The following is a 17,061-nucleotide window of genomic DNA, read 5'->3' on the forward strand; positions in this document are numbered from 1 at the left end:
CGGCAGGCTCTGGCTGACGGCTCAGAGGCTGGAGCCTGCTTTGGAGTCTGTGTCTCCCTCCCTCTCTCTCTCTGCTTCTCCTCCGTTTGAGCTCTGTCTCTGTCTCTCTCAAAAATAAATAAAACATTAAAAATTTAAAATAAATAAATAAATAACAGCTCCTCTTTCCCCGCCTCTCCAAATGGCAAAGGAAATGGCTTCCAGGTGAAGATCAAATTCAGAGTGTTACCTGGAAAACAGTTCAAAGGCAAAGCCACCAGTTGACTATAAAACTGGCAAGACCTCACAAAGGTTTCAGGCGTTGCTTCGTCGACCTTTGCAAGCAGACGAAAGGCATGCAAACCGAAAGGATGTTACCAGACAACAGCTTTGGAGAATCTAAGGTACAGAAGGGCTAAGCGAGTGGCTTATGTCTTATGCAAGTGGCTTTTGTCTTTGTTAGTTATCCACTGATTGATAAGAAGCCTACAGCGTTTCTTAAAAAAAAATTTTTTTTACACTTATTTATTTTTGAGAAACAGAGTGAGACAAAGCGTGAGCGGGGGAGGGGCAGAGAGAGAAGGAGACACAGAATCTGAAGCAGGCTCCAGGCTCTGAGCAATTGGTCAGCACAGAGCCTGATGTGGGGCTCGAACCCACAAACTGTGAGATCATGACCTGAGCCGGAGACCCACGCTCAACCGACTGAGCCACACAGGTGCCCCACCTACAATGTTTTTTACAAGAATTACAATCGGCTTAGACTGAGAGGGACATTCAGGCCGTCGGTCCCCAGACTCCTAAGGGCAGAGCGCCGCCTAAACAACTATTAGCCCCAAACGTGCTACTTTCAGCGGAGAAGGACAGGCTCCAAGGGTGGAACCGAGCGCGCGGAGGGCGGAGCCAAAAGCTACGTCCCGGAAGTGGGACTGAGGCCTAATTGAACTGGCGCCGCGCTCCCCCGCGGTATCAGAGCGGTGGCTGCATGCCTCCCATTTTTCTCTTTTTTGAGCAGCAGTGTGCACAGTGCTTATCCTGGGCGTGTCCCACCACTGTGTATTAGATGCTGTTGGCAGATGGCTTGTCTCTTGATTCATGGGGCTTCAGATTGCCAGGAGCTTCGTCTGGAGAACAGTACCCAAGGAGCCTCTGCTGCTGGACCTGATTCATGTGTCCAGATCACACCCTCAAGCCTGAGCGTGAGGCTACAGCAGGTGCAGCGTTTAAGGGGTCTAGGTACAGGGCGGGCTGGTGGGGGGGTGGCTGGAGGAGGTGATGAGTGTATTTTGCATGTAGGACGAAATGTAAATAGTTTATGTGCAGTGGGTGAATTGTGATAATCTTAAAACATGTCCACAAGTTATTTGAAATTCTTCCCAACAAAAAATACAGCTTAATTTCTCCCTGTTTTGAACCATAATTGGCCCCAGTGATTTGCTTCTAACAAGTACAATACACTGTGTGACTTCTCAGACAACATCACAAAACGAGAGACAGCTTTCACCTTGTTTTCTTTCTTCTTGGGATGTCTGCCTTTGGAACCCAGCCACCATCTTGGTAGGAAGCCAAGCAGCCACATGGAAAGGCTGTGTGTAGGTGTCTGGCCCCAGCTCCACCCAAGGTCCTGGCTCACAGCCAGTATCAACAAGCCAGCTGTGAGTAAGCAAGTTTTGAGCCGGCCTCAGCCACCAGTCTCAAGCCGCCCCAGATGATGGCGTAGGACAGAAACTGTCCTTGCTCAGAGCTGCCCAAATTACATATTCACAAGAAAAATAAATGCGGTTATTGTTTTAAGGCACTACGGCTTGGGGTGGTTTGTTATGCAGTGGCAGATACCCGGGTACTGACATGGAAACATCTACTAAAAATGTTCTAATGTCTAAACAAAACCTTGTAACAATTACATCATTTTATGCATTGTAAGTTACAACTACTTTATGGTCCCTGGCTTTATCACTTCCTAGCGCTGGGGTCTTCGGTAAGTCAGTCTCCTGGGGTTTTCTGCAACTGTAAGATAGAGATAAAAATACTTGTCTTTTAAAAAATCATTTATGAAGCAACAAGGAAAATGATCTATTGTAGGTTATAAAACTAGATTCAAATGATTACAACTTTAAAAATGTGTAGGTGAGAAATAAGTGGATTCTATTAGTGGGCTTGAAAGCAACTTTCCATCGGGGGGGGGCACCTGGGTGGCTCAGTCAGTTAAGCGTTGGACTCTAGATTGCGGCTCGGGTCATGAGTTAGAGACCCACATGGGGCTCTTTGTGAAGCCTGGTTGGGATTCTGTCTGTCTGCCTCCCCCACCCTTCCTGCTTGCTAAACTTTTTAAAAATAATTTTCCTTCTATTTTCCAAATTTCTGTAAGATTATTTGCTTTAGTAATCAAAAAAATTTAAGTGCTAAAAAAAAAAAAAAAAAAAATCCCCTTGTGCATTCCCAGCCCAAACCCAGGGAATGGGTTGGGTTATTTCTTCTCACTGACCTCCCTGCTGGTTCAATCATGTAAAGTGTCTTGTAAGAGTAACAGAGACAAAACAACATCCTGTTACTTGGGGTTTGGAAGTCAATGAAGGGCTGACTCCAGAACCCAGATATCCTGCCTCCCTAGCCAGTGCACCATTCCCTCACACTGTACCTCTCAAACGAGTTAGTTTTCACCTATTTGGGCTACACATTAAAACCAATGTCAAGTTAAATGCTCATCTTTTAAATAACCAGAAGTCCCAGCTGTCTGAGCTCAGAGGCCATGTAATCCAGTGGTCAGGGGAGTTGGTCAAAATGCGTGGGTTGGAAACCTGCCTCCCTCACGTATTATCTGGGGTCTTTGCAGATGTACGTAAGGATTTTTTTTTTTTTTTTTTTTTAGACTGTGCGAGCAGGGGAGGGAACAGAGGGGTGGAAAGACATAAAGAGAAAGAGAGAGAGGGCGAGAGAGCAAATGTTAAGCAAATGTTAATCCACCACGCTCAGTGTAGAGCCCGACACGGGGCTCCATCCCACGACCCTGGGATCATGACCTGAGCCGAAATCAAGAGTCAGATGCTCAACTGCAACTGACTTAGCCACCCAGGTGCCCCATAAAGATCTTGAGAGGAAATCATCCTGGATTACAGAGATGGGCCGTAAATCCACTGGTTAGTGTTCTTATAAGAGAGGGAGACAGAGAGAGCAAAAGCCCATGTAAAGATCAACTAGAGACTCGGGTAATGTAGACACAGACTGAGGAATATCTGGAGCCAGAAGAGGCAAAGAAGGGATTCTCCCTTAGGGCCTCAGAGGGAACACAGCCCTGTGGACACCTTGATTTCAGGCTCCTAGCCCGCAGAACTGCGAGAGAATACATTTCGTTGTTTTGTGGTAATTTGTTACAGCAGCTCCGGCAAACTACCGGAGTGGATGAAGCTCAGTCACAACACTGGACGAAAAAAACACTGAGGTTGCAGGGGGAAAATGATATTTAAATAAAGTTTTTAAAACATGCAAACTGATACTTTATATTATTTATAGGTACATGTAAATAAAAGCATAAAGAAACAAGTGGGAATGATAAGCACCAGATCTAGGGATTGGGAACTGTGAGGAAAGAAGGGCACACAATGGGGGTTCACAGAGGGCTTCAGCTGTGTTGATGATACTGAGTTTCTTTTTAAGAGGGAGAGAGAGGGCGCACGTGAGCAAGGGGCATAGAGAGAGAGAGAGAGAATCCCACGAGAGGTAGAGAGAGAGATGTGGGGCTCACCCGAAGCAGGGCTCAAGCTCACCTGATGTGGGACTGGAACTCATGAACCTGATAATGGCCTGAGCTTAATGACTGGGCCACCCAGGCGCCCGATAATACTGGGTTTCTGAAGCGGAGTGGTCAGGTCAAGCACGATCAATATACTGTTTTTAATACCATTGTGTAGGACTAAACGATTTCATGATTAAATGTAAAATAACATTTGAAAGGAGAAAGGAGAAGGACGTGAAGGGAGGTGGATAGCCTCGAAGGTGGTGAACCTCCTTCTCGGGTAGCACATGACCTTTCAAATGTCAGCCAGAACAACATGATTTGGTGCGAGTGTTATCTCCCGACACTTAATAAGCAGTTGAAAAGCACTTTGTTAATATTCAGAGTTCTGATGTCGTTTATAAATAATTCCAATAGTAACCTTTTTCATTGGAAAAACACCTGTATAGTGCTGACTCTGATTACTCCCTGTGGATCTTGCTTAGCTAAAAATTAATATATCATACTTTCTAGAATGACAGACTGTGGGCTGGAATCAGAGAAAACAGTAATTTATAAGATGGAGTAATTACTGGACGATCCAGGTACTATTTACTGACTTTCTTCTTCTTTGTTCTCAAGCCAGCAAAATTATCGAGTCCACATTCCCAGAGTCCTTTTATTAGCCTTAATCTTAGGTTGTCTATCAAAAACAATACTGTCGTGGATTAATAAACACCACAAACCCATAATAAGCGGCACAGGCCCTTCGTCCTCCGCGGTAATAAGTGAGCTCAGCTGAAGCATTATATCAAAGTGTGACTGACTAGCTGGGCTTTTGAGCGCTTGCTGCCTTGGCATGACTGAGGCCACCTCCCTGGCTGTGCTATTTGGAATATCCACCAGGTGGCAGCAACTCCTTGGCTGCCAGTGGCCTCCAAGGACAACTGAGGCCGCCATTGACTTCCTCCTCACCAGTTGAAAGGTTGTGGTGTCAAAGTTAGATTTAGTGGTTTCTCTTTGAGCTGGGATTTAGAAAAACATTGCGACCATTTTCAATTAGAAAGTATTCAGGTTTAATCAGAACTAACATAAACAATAATTTGATATGGGATATCTGCAGTCTCACATTCTTTCCCTTTTTTTCAGTACACTTGGTGAAATACTTTATTATTTTTCAAACATTCCTATTTCCCACAGTGCACTAGGCATGTGATCATTTTAAATAATGAGCCATGCATATTGTGAAGGTACAGTGGAAGTCAACATCTATAATAATCAAAGAAACAGCTAATCTTTCAAACAATTTGAATTTTATGAAGGGCAGAATCATGACAGCAGGTAAAATACGGCTGGTTCCAGTGGTCTCTTCTTGTAGAGCACTATTGCTAAAAATCCAGATTCAGGGGGCGCCTGGGTGGCGCAGTCGGTTAAGCGTCCGACTTCAGCCAGGTCACGATCTCGCGGTCTGTGAGTTCGAGCCCCGCGTCAGGCTCTGGGCTGATGGCTCGGAGCCTGGAGCCTGTTTCTGATTCTGTGTCTCCCTCTCTCTCTGCCCCTCCCCCGTTCATGCTCTGTCTCTCTCTGTCCCAAAAATAAATAAAAACGTTGAAAAAAAATTAAAAAAAAAAATAAAATCCAGATTCAGCTGGGAAATGTCACATCAAGTCTCTAGTTTCCTTATTCTGTTTACAGTGCCCAGATTCAGAAGCTCTGAACCCTTAAGCACCCTAAAAGGTCCCTAAAAGAATGATTAAGATCATTGTCCTCAGAAATTTCTGAGCTTACACAGGCTAATTTTCAATTTAAGGAAGACTCTCTCACATCCCTCAGCTATAAAAATTCTAAGCATGTTTGAGATGTGTAAAGAAAATAACCATGAACTAGAAAAATGCCTTCTCTAAACTAAACATAAATGTAGAACACTAGAAGAAATGTGGTGACAGAGCTACCCCTGGCTTTGGCATCTGACAGATTTGAGCCCTTTCCCTAATGAACCATGGGATCTGGGGTATCTCTTCCGTGTAATGGATTTAACATTTTCTCTCTTCCTGACCTCCTGGGTCTGTGAGACTCACACAGAACAAATAATCTAGATGCTCAATAAATGTTTGTTGAATATTATTAAAATAAGTCATGGTGCTGGGACTTTAAAAGCTGTAGTTTAATAAACAACCCTAAATATATAACCATGCAGGTTTTATAACTAAAACATAAGGCAGTACTGGTTTTCAGAAATGAACTATGGATATCCTTCCACCCATACCGAGTAGTGGTTTTCAACTCTGGGCAGCTTTTCATAAGTCCCAGTGCCCAGGGGTTTTGGGGTGGGAACAAGCTATCGTTTTCATGTTGTTTGGTTGGTTAGTTGTTTGGCTGGTTGAGCCCTCGGGGTGATAATAATAAGCAGCCAGGATTGAGAACCACTGTTCTACTGCAAAAGTAAGTTAGTGTCATTACTGAATATTGGTTATAATTCAATCAGAGTAGAAATGAGTTTCTAGTCGAAATAATTTTCTACTATTTATGGCCAGAAGGACGGGGCTATGTCCAGATCACTTTTCTTTGTTCTGACACTTACTCTTCTATTTCTCTTTGTACAAAAGAAAAATTGCTTGATGCAGAAAATGTGAAAAGCACAATGAAAATAAAACAACAACAAAAAAGCACTCCAAATCTGTAGCCACTGAACACATTGGGGCATGTCCTTGCAGTTTCTTTTTTCTTGTGTATATATGTGTATTTTTAAAATGAAAATAGAATCAGGCCACGTTTTATAGCCAGTTTGTTTACTTGAGAATACAATGTAGTATCTTCCCATACCAATGAACTTTCTTCGGTGACATGGTTTTTAATGGTTACTTTGTAGCTATTAGATACACGATAATTTCTTTAATTTCTTACTACTTAACATTAGATTGTTTTCAATTATTCTATTATTTTTTGCACAAAGCTCTCATAATTTCTTTGAATAAATACCCCACCTTTTATATTTACTCCTGATCCGTTTGAGCAGGCTTTAGATGAATCAACAAACAGGAGGATGAGTTTCTTGGAAGTACGGTTACCAATGACCTATCTCTGCCTTCCAGAAGTACCTCCAGAATAGCTGGCTATCTTAGCCAATACCGTCGGGTAGGAAGACTCAGAATTAGCTGACTATTCACTAGGTCAGCGGTTCTCAGAGTTTAATATATATACGAATCACTTGTCAAGTGCCGAGCTTGTCAAAACGTGAATCTGGGGTTGAGGCTGAGATTCTGGTGGTCTAACAGGCTCCCGGGTGATGCTGATGCTGCTGGTCAGTGGACCACACTTGAGTAGCAAGGACCTAGATTATATTCCCATTAGATCGAGTATACCTGTGTCTCATCTTTGGGTTTCCTCATAAAACACAATGATGTCCACAAATAAAGGGGCAGATATTGAACTGAATATCTATTTTCAATAATGTATTTATTCAAGCCAGTTCATTTGGACCTTGCTTTTGTAAGAAAAAATTTTGCTCTTTAGTTTTAGCATTCTCTCTAATTTCTAGATGACCACAGGCAGCTTTTCTTTCAATGTTAGAAATTCTATAAAAGAGAAAGCTCAAGGATTTATATCTGAGACTGAGATATGTCATGGATCCCAGAGGTGAATAAAGCAGCATACCCTTTCATCCATTCATTATAGGAATCTTTCCACTTTCACAGGGGCCGTTGGAAATCTGAATTGCAAAGAGTATGCTTAGTGATTGATGGGATTTTCCAGGAAATGTCACATTGTTTTTGACCAGGAAAACCTAAATAAACAAGTACTTCACAGTTTTTGTTTTAACAAGGCAAGGTAACCCACCCTGTACTTTGAATATTGATAACACTTAACATTGAAACAACTTCTTACAATTTATTTATTTATTTAATGTTTATTTATTTTTGAGAGAGAGACAGAGCGTGAGCAGGGGAGGGGCAGAGAGAGAGAGGGAGACACAGAACCTGAAACAGGCTCCAGGCTCCGAGCTGTTAGCACAAAGCCTGATGTGGGGCTTGAACTCAGGAACTGACCCGAAGTCAGATGCTCAGCTGACAGAGCCACCCAGGTGCCCCTAAATTTATTTTTTATTTAAAAAATTTTTTTAAGTTTATTTATTTATTTTGAGAGAGACAGAGTCAGCCTGAGTAGGGGAGGAACAGAGAGAAAGGGAGAGAGAGAGAGAGAGAGAGAGAATCCCAAGCAGGCTCTGCACTGCCAGCACAGAGCCCCATGTAGGGCTCGAACCCACGAACTGCAAGATCATGACCTGAGCCAAAATCAAGAGTCAGGTGCTTAACTGACTGAGCTCCCAGGCACCCCAAATCCAACACACTCTTAAGAACTATTTATTTTTAGGGCACCTGGGTGGCTCAGTCAGTTAGGGGTCCAACTTCAGCTCAGGTCATGATCTCACAGTTCGTGAGTTCGAGCCCTGCATCGGGCTCTGTGCTGACAGCTTGGAGCCTGGAGCCTGCTTCAGATTCTGTGTCTTCCCCTCTCTCTGCCCCTCCCATGCTCATGCTCTGTCTCTCAATAATAAATAAATGTTAAAAAAATTTTTGAAAAAAAGAACAATTTCTTTTTCATGTTCTTTGTCAGTCGTATTAAATGTTTTCTTTGGAGAAAATTATTATTAAATCCCGTAAATTTTTATAATATTTATTCTCATAGTGAAATTATTCCACTTGTTTGTACAGGTGGAAATTTAATTGTTTAATGATTTCTGGTTTTTTTTTTTTTTTTTAACATCAGGTTAGCATCCCTTCCTTACTCAGTCAGCAGCCCACAGTACAAGCTAATTAAATTAACCCCTGCATGTCAGCTCACATACTGTGTTCAATCAGTTAAAATACCAAAGATACTGCAGAATAATTACTAGACTCACGATTTGATCAGTGTTTCAGACTTTTCAATAGGTCCACATACAGATATTTCATATGTACTTTATTGTGTTGTCACCATAGCAACTCTGTGAAACATTAATTTTATCTCTGTTTTATAAGTGACAAAGCTGAAGTGCAAAGATGTTAAGTGACTTACCAGAAATCTCACATTCAGGGAGTGGCAGAACAGTGAAAATAATACCTTTTAAAATTTTCTACTACCAACTCATTTTCTTCTTAATTTCCCTATTAAAATGTTCAGAATTTAAAAAGCCTTAATTTAAAAATATAAGATACAAAAATGCAGATGTTTTACCCTTTTTGTTATGCTGTGATAGATTCCTTTATCTCTGAAAAAATATATATATAAGATACAGGGGCGCCTGGGTGGCTCAGTTAGTTAAGCATCTGACTCTTGATTTTGGCTTAGGTCATGAGTTCGAGCCCTGCATAGGGCTCTGCGCTGAGAGTGTGGAGCCTGCTTGGGATTCTCTCACTCCCTCTCTCTCTACTCCTCCTGCACACACTCATTCACTCTCTCTCAAAATAAATAAATATTCATACATATATATGATACATATATATGATACATATATGATACACGTATGATACATATATATCATATATGTATGTAGGTATATGTGATACATATGTGATACATATGTATCATACGTGTATCATTGGCAGAGCCCAATATGGGGTTCGAACTCATGAAACCGTGAGACTGACCTGAGCTGAAACCAAGAGTCAGACACTTAACTGACTGAGCCACCCAGGCACCCCTAAAACCGTTCTTAAAAAGTTTATATACATGTATCACTTCTTGGCCTATTGGCTAAGATCAAGTGTAAAAAGTTTATATAAATGTGTAAAAAGATAATCTTATAAAATTACACATATTGTGTCAAAATATCTTTTATGTAAATAGCTCTTTCCTAATTTCCATTTCTGCTTTCACAGCTTTATAATCCTGTGATGTCCTACAACCACAGACCTCCGGTTCTCTTGATATTCAAGACTAGACTGCTGAAACCTTCCAGCCAAGAGACACGTCCTGTAGAATCCAGAGTCTCTCGGTAAAATGAAGCATCTTCTATAGTATGGCCAAAGACATATTTCCCGTCTACGTTTCTAATTCTTCCAGTCCCAGAAATACGCTGGTGTCCATCAATTACATTTCATCCTTTGGAAGATGAGCATTGCTAGGGGTGACTGCCTCAGCGCACTGGCCTAGTTCAACATGCACCCGCCCCCTCGCTGTCCAAGAAGAGCCCACAACATTGCCTCAGGCTTGTCTGGAATTGCACAACAACCGGCTGGGAAGTCTTCCTGTAGAGTGGTTTCACAAGATCAGGTCAGTTTGCCTGCCTGATAACATTATACTAAAAGTGACCTTTCTCTTAGGAGTAACAAAATTTAAGTGTCCAGCAACCCCTTTTTGTTAAAAAGGACCCATCCTTGCCTATTCTTTTCCTTTCCAACTTCTGTCTTCCAACAAAGGATCTGCCAGACAGGTTCTTGGGGCATTTGGGAACTTGAATTTGGAGGAAAGACTGAGGATGAAAAGCACTCAGGCTAGTGATGATAGAAAAATTTCTCAGAGAGAACCTGATTTTTATGTGGGCATGCGACCTTCCAGAACCTCTATCTCCTTTGCAGCTAGGCATGATATGGTGTGGCCATATGACTAAATTTTGGCCAATGGGATGTGAACCAAAATAACATGTGTAACTTCTGGGTTCTGCCTTTAAGAATAAGGGGTGTGTCTTTCCTTCTCTCTTTTCTTTTTTTCTTTTTCTTTTTCTTTTTTTTATTTTTTATTTTATTTTTAATTAATTTTTTTAAAAATTTACATGCAAATTAGTTAGCATGCAGTGCAGCAATGATTTCAGGAGTAGAATCCAGTGATTCCTAGAACCCAGTGCTCATGCCAACAAGTATCCTCCTTAATGCCCCTTACCCATTTAGCCCATCCCCCGCCCCCACAAACCCTCCAACAACCCTCAGTTTGTTCTCTATATTTAAGAATCTCTTATGTTTTGTCCCCCTCCCTGGGTTTTCCCTTTTTTTTTTATGTTTATTTATTTTGAGAGAGAGAGAGAGTGGGGAAAGGGCGGAAAGAGAGGGAGAGAGAGAATCCTAAGCAGGCTCTCTGCTGTCAGCATAGAGCCCCACATGGGGCTTGTGAGCTCATGACCTGAACTGAAATCAAGAGTTGGACTCTTAACCCGACTGAGCCACCCAGGTTCCCCTCCTTCTTTCCGCTAGCAGAAATGTGGGTGTGGGAATGGACCATCATGGTCAGAAAATGAGGGCAATATCCAAGAGATAATAGAATAAGAAGAGAGAAAGAAGAACTGGGCCCTTGACTACTTTGCAAAGGAAAGCCACCAAACTTTCACGTGGGAAAGAAATAATCTTCTAACTTCTTTTTTTTTTTTTAATTTTTTTTTCAACGTTTATTTATTTTTGGGACAGAGACAGACAGAGCATGAACAGGGGAGGGGCAGAGAGAGAGGGAGACACAGAATCGGAAACAGGCTCCAGGCTCCGAGCCATCAGCCCAGAGCCGTCAGCCCAGAGCCTGACGCGGGGCTCGAACTCACGGACCGCGAGATCGTGACCTGGCTGAAACCGGACACATAACCGACTGCGCCACCCAGGCACCCCTCTTCTAACTTCTTAAAGCCATTGCATACCATTCTTACCTGCTTGAGTGGATTTCCTCCCAATGTCTATATTTGTGTCGGTCCCTGCAGTACCTTTCAGGCTCTGGGCCCTCCCAGCACCCCGTACCCCACTATGATTAACTAGGCCAAGTTTAGGATACTGCAAGGTGCAGTTTGTTCTGTACTTTCTCTACTCTCTCTTTCTCCTGTGGTTCATAGATATGTTCTCTGTGAAAAGCATTACACAATGTTCTTTCATTCTGTTCTCTGCTCTAAGCTTTCAGTCAATCAATCAGTCTTTCTCACTTTCTCTAAGGGTCTGTTATTAAGTTCACCACCTTTGTGTTGTTGGCATCTATTAAGGCTGCAATTCTGTGGTTCTGCTGCTCATTCCTGACTGACTTGTTGCACAGTAGAATGGGGTAATTCATTTATCACCTTCAGAAAATTTTATCTGCACCTACATAGGAAAAGGACAGGCTCTCTCGCATAAAAGCACTGGGAAGATTACTTTCCCAAGGAAAACAGACAAATTCTCACTGTCATCTCTTTGTCATCTCTCATGACACAGCCACTCTTGGCAGAAGTAACTGGATCTCAACCAGATCCACAGACTGAAATAAGCCCCACCTCATCCCTGCAGGAAAGCCGGCAACTGTGGGGGATAGAGGGCCATTCACCCAAGCCAGAGAAAATTGTACCTTGAAACAGAACAATTGGCAGTCCAGGCAAGCTGTTGGCACCAGAAAGATGCTGCAAGAATTACAGTGGCCTCTTTATTGGAAGGAAGAACGTGGCATTGAGAAATCTAGGAGCAAGTTATATTTGAAGAGCTAGGTGTTTAGTTGGTACTAGAGAAGTCTGTCAGCAGATAGCAGGACTCTAGGCTTCAGGCAAAAAAAAGTTCAATGACAGGACTTTGGGCCCTAGAGTAGTGATTCCCAACTGTGAGAGGTGATTCTGTCTCTCCAGGGAACATGTCTTGAGATATTTTTAGTTGTTATCATTGGGGGATGCTAATGGCATCTAATGAATAGAGAGGCCAGGGATGCTGGCCTCTAAATGCATAGAGCAGCCCTATACACAGACATACACAATAAAAAATTGTCCGGCACAAAGTATCAATAATGCCAATGTTGAGAAACCCTACCCTAGAAAGACTGATATTAATAGGGCATGACCCCTATTTCAGGGATGACAGGGGTCCTGAGAAGTCTGCTAAGGTACAGACTCAAAAACAGGAAAGTAAGACCTGGCCCCAATACCAAAGCTAAACTGTAGGTGAGAGAGGCAAGACTGAATCCCATTTATCAGGACTGAGGCACAATGTCATGGCCAGACTAGGAGCTAAGTATATTCATACCAAATCCCTAGGGGATCCAATTAGACCATCTCAAACCCCTCTAGAAAACTAGGAGGATTGTTTTCTAGCAGGATTCTTAACCTGGTCCCATAGATCTTTTGGAGGCAGAGGAAGATCCATGTGCATAGATAAGGGGATCCTCAAATTTTATGCAAAATTATGTGTTTGCATCTTCCTAGGGTAAGGATGGAAAGCTTCCTTCAAGATCTAAATGTGGCTATAAGACCCATAAAAGGTCAAAACCCACTGTTGATGGCCTAAAATGTCAGGTTGAGTCTGCAGGAGAGAAATACAAGGTCTTATGGAAAGAGGAAAGATGAAAAAGTAATGATAACAGCCAGTGGTACTTAAACACTGTGTGCCTGGTACTGTTCTGTTGCCTAACTTGGATTAACTCATTTAATCTTCATAACCATCTTAGGAAGCACATACTTTTTCAACCTCATCTCATAGATGAAGAAACTAAGGCTAGACTTTCTCCAAGACAGTGCTTCCTAACTTTCTTCATAGCACGGCACACACACACAAAAGCTATTATATAGAAAAACTGTTAGAATTAATAAGAGAGTTTAGTAAGCTTGCCATAAATAAGATCAATAAACTACAATTGCAGATCTATACTTTATCAACGAATATTCAGTAAGCACAATTAAAAGAAAGATGCCAGTGTTGATGACAAATTACAAGGCACCTTGGGATAAATCCAACAAAACATATGCAAGATCTTTATGGAGAAATCGAAAAGTGTAATAGTGTATGTCAAAGGCATAGTGGGCTAAAGGGACAAAGATGCTTTTGACCAGAGGCAACTTGGCCATGGGATCTTGCAGCCCCATGTCTATTTCTCACCTGTTGGCTTTGACCTCTTCAGGGCTAAGGGTTTTAAATCTCTGAAGCCCATTCAGGGCAAAAGACATGCATAGACACTTTTCCAAAGAAGACATCCAGATGGCTAACAGACACATGAAAAGATGCTCAACATCACTCATCATCAGAGAAATACAAATCAAAAACACAATGAGATACCACCTCACACCAGTCAGAATGGCTAAAATTAACCACTCAGGCAACAGCAGATGTTGACAAGCATGCAGAGAAAGGGGATCTCTTTTGCACTGCTGGTGGGAATGCAAACTGGTGCAGCCACTCTGGAAAACAGTATGGAGGTTCCTCAAAAAACCAAAAATAGAACTACCCTACGACCCAGCAATTGCACTACTAGGCATTTATCCAAGGGGTACAGGTATGCTGTTTCGAAGGGACACATGCACCCCCATGTTTATAGCAGCACTATCGACAAGAGCCAAAGTATGGAAAGAACCCAAATGTCCATCGACAAATGAATGGATGAAGAAGATGTGGTGTGTATATATACACACACACACACACACACACACACACACACACACACACAATAGAGTATTACTCAGCAATCAAAAAGAATGAAATCTTGCCATTGCAACAACGTGGATGGATCTAGAGGGTATTATGCTAAGCAAAATTAGTCAGAGAAAGACAAATAGCATATGACTTCACTCGTATGTGGAATTTAAGATACAAAACAGGTGAACATAGGGGAAGAAGCAAAAATAATATAAAAAGGGAGGGGGACAAAACATACGAGATTCTTAAATACAGAGAACAAACTGACGGCTGCTGGAGGGATTGTGGGTGGGGGGTGGGCTAAATGGGCAAGGGGCACTGAGGAAGACACTTGCTGGGATGAGCACTTGGTGTTATATGGAGGGGATGAATCACTGGATTCTACTCCTGAAATCGTTGTTGCACTATATGCTAACTAACTTGGATGTAAATTTTAAAAAGTTTTTTAAATGACAGTAAGAAAAAAAAAATCTCCAAAGTCCATTCAGAACATATCAGTTTGTTTACATGGCACACCAGATAGAAAACTTTGCTATTACCATTAAAGAAATTTAATTATAAATCTTCCAACAAAGAAAACACCAGGCCTAGCTATTTCTAATGGCAAGAACAGTAAAGACATTTAAGAGACAATTTCAATCATACTTGAAATCTTGCAGAATAGAAAAAGTGGGAATAGTGCCTACCTCATTATCTGAGGCTAGTGTAACCTTGATACTAAAACCAGGCAAGAATTGGAAAAGAACCTTTCAGGCCAATACAAGGTCAATAGATAAAACATAATTACAAATCTACACTTTAGCAACTCATATACAAAAAGGAACGATGCTGATTACAATGGCAACAAAATGTGTAAGGCGTCTTGGAATAGATCTAACAAAAGATGTGCAAGTCCTTGATGGAAAAAATCATAAAACTTCAGTAAAGGACATTAAAGATGTAAACAATATTTCCCTAAAATGACCTGTAGATTTAAGGATATTCTATTCCTGGAACTTGACAAGCTGGTTCTAAAATATAGGTGAACAAAGAGCTAAGAATGGCCAAAACAATCCTGGAGTTGGACAGATAGAAGCAATGACCCTACTACCAACTATTAAGATTTGTTAATTAAGTCATTAGTAATTTGGAACATGTTATCAGTTCAGAGATAAATCAGTGGACCAAAACAGAGTCCTGAGTAAGACCCATGAATAGAGGAATGTACGGAAAACTTATCTAGGGTATTGCAGATTAGGAGGAGGGGGACAGACCCTTCAGTAAGTATTAATTGATTAGCCAGAAGAGGGGAAAAGTCAAGTGAACTCCTACCTCACACTATACACAAAAATCAATTCTAGATGGATAAAAGGCTTAAAGACAAAAGTTTAAAATTTTAGAAGGATACATAAAATATTACCTTTCTAATTTTGAGGGAACAAGGGATTTCTTAACACAAAACTGGAAGCATAAATTCAACTACATTAAAATCATAAAACTGCTGTTCCTCAAAAAATATGGGGCGCCTGGGTGGCGCAGTCGGTTAAGCGTCCGACTTCAGCCAGGTCACGATCTCGCGGTCCGTGAGTTCGAGCCCCGCGTCAGGCTCTGGGCTGATGGCTCAGAGCCTGGAGCCTGTTTCCGATTCTGTGTCTCCCTCTCTCTCTGCCCCTCCCCCGTTCATGCTCTGTCTCTCTCTGTCCCAAAAATAAATAAACGTTGAAAAAAAAATTTAAAAAAAAAATATCAAGAGAGTGAAAACAGAAGCCAAACACTGGAGGAAGAGACTCACTACACATATAGCGGACTCAGGGTTAGTATCCACTCATAAGAGCTCCTTTGAACAGATAAGGAAAAGATAAATATCCACTATAAAGATGAACAAATATGAACAGCTTTGAACAGAACACATCCAGGTGGTAAACATATGAAAATATGCTCACCCTCATTAATTACAAGGGAATTATAATGAGTTCCCATTTTATAGTCATCAGATTGGCAAAAAAAAAAAAAATCTGACAATAACAATGTTGGTGAGAATTTGTAATAATGGTAACTGTTAGATGGTAATCTGGAACTAACAAGGAAAGCTGAACATCAACCCTCCCACCAAGCAGGGTCTCTTCTGGTGTGGTAAGCAGACTTTTAGGATGGCCCCTAATGAGCTCTCAGTTTCCGTGCCCAGTGTGTAATTCCCTCCCCTTAAGGTGGGCTGCACGTAGTAACTTGCTTCTAACTAATAGAATACGGCAAAGGTGATGGGATGCCACCTCTGAGATGAAGCTTCAGAAAACTGACTTCTGCCCACCTTTCATTCTTTCTCTTGCTCACTTGTGAGAAGCAAGCCGTACCTATGGAGAGACCCACATGGCAAGGGATGAAGGTTCCGGCAAACAACCAGAGAGGACCTGAGGCCTTGAGCCCAACAGTCCAGGAGGAACTAACTCTTACCAAGAACCCAAGTAAGTGAGCTTGGAGGCAGATTCTTCCCCAGAAGGTGACTGCTTCGGCTGACATCTTGATAGCAGCCTTGTTAGAGCCCAGAGCCAGAGGTCACAGATGAGCCATGTCTGGATTTCTGGTTCATAGTAACGGTGAGCTAGTTACTGTATGTTGCTTTAAGCTGTTAAGCCAGGGGGTAATTTTTTATGCAGCGGTAAGTAACTTCTATGAGTAAAAGCACATTGGCATGCGGAGCATGGAGTACAGGTGAGCCCAGGATGTTAATCCTTCAATCACTGGGGCTGCCAAGAGCAAGTAAGTCAAGGCAGAGCTGGGACAAATAGAGTTCAGGGGCAGGTTAGCTCCAGCCAACAACAGCCTCATCTGTTTACCCCAGTGTGCCATATAGTGCTATGGGGTTTTGCATATGTGTGCCATTATGTGAAAAAAGTAGCAAAGCACTAGACCATAAAATAATTTCTATTTCCTATCAAGTGTGTTTGGTAATTTATATTTTCCAGGACAATCTCTTCAGTGTTTGATCACCTGAGACCTTGCTAAAAATGCAAACTTTCAGACTCACATCTCAGATCTATGAAGTCAGGTAATTTTGTGGGGCGGGGGCAGCGATCTGTG

General features: G+C 41.9%; 1 long non-coding RNA gene across 2 annotated transcripts in view; it reads left to right on the forward strand.

Annotated features, from left to right (window-relative positions):
• LOC147578529 (uncharacterized) overlaps nt 1-17,061 on the forward strand; it is an 87,098-nt gene that overhangs the window by 799 nt on the left and 69,238 nt on the right. The window contains exons 1-4 of one of the 2 annotated variants that reach the window (XR_015255303.1): nt 915-1,193; nt 9,550-9,943; nt 16,325-16,445; nt 16,947-17,029. This is a non-coding gene — a long non-coding RNA (uncharacterized LOC147578529). Of the gene's footprint in view, nt 1-914; nt 1,194-9,549; nt 9,944-16,324; nt 16,446-16,946; nt 17,030-17,061 lie in introns of those variants that run through there. The other variant, XR_015255305.1, reaches the window with a different exon arrangement.

The sequence above is a fragment of the Puma concolor genome, chromosome C1 (genome assembly GCF_028749965.1).
Source record: "Puma concolor isolate L17-30 chromosome C1, mPumCon1.1.hap2, whole genome shotgun sequence".
NCBI lineage: Eukaryota > Metazoa > Chordata > Mammalia > Carnivora > Felidae > Puma > Puma concolor.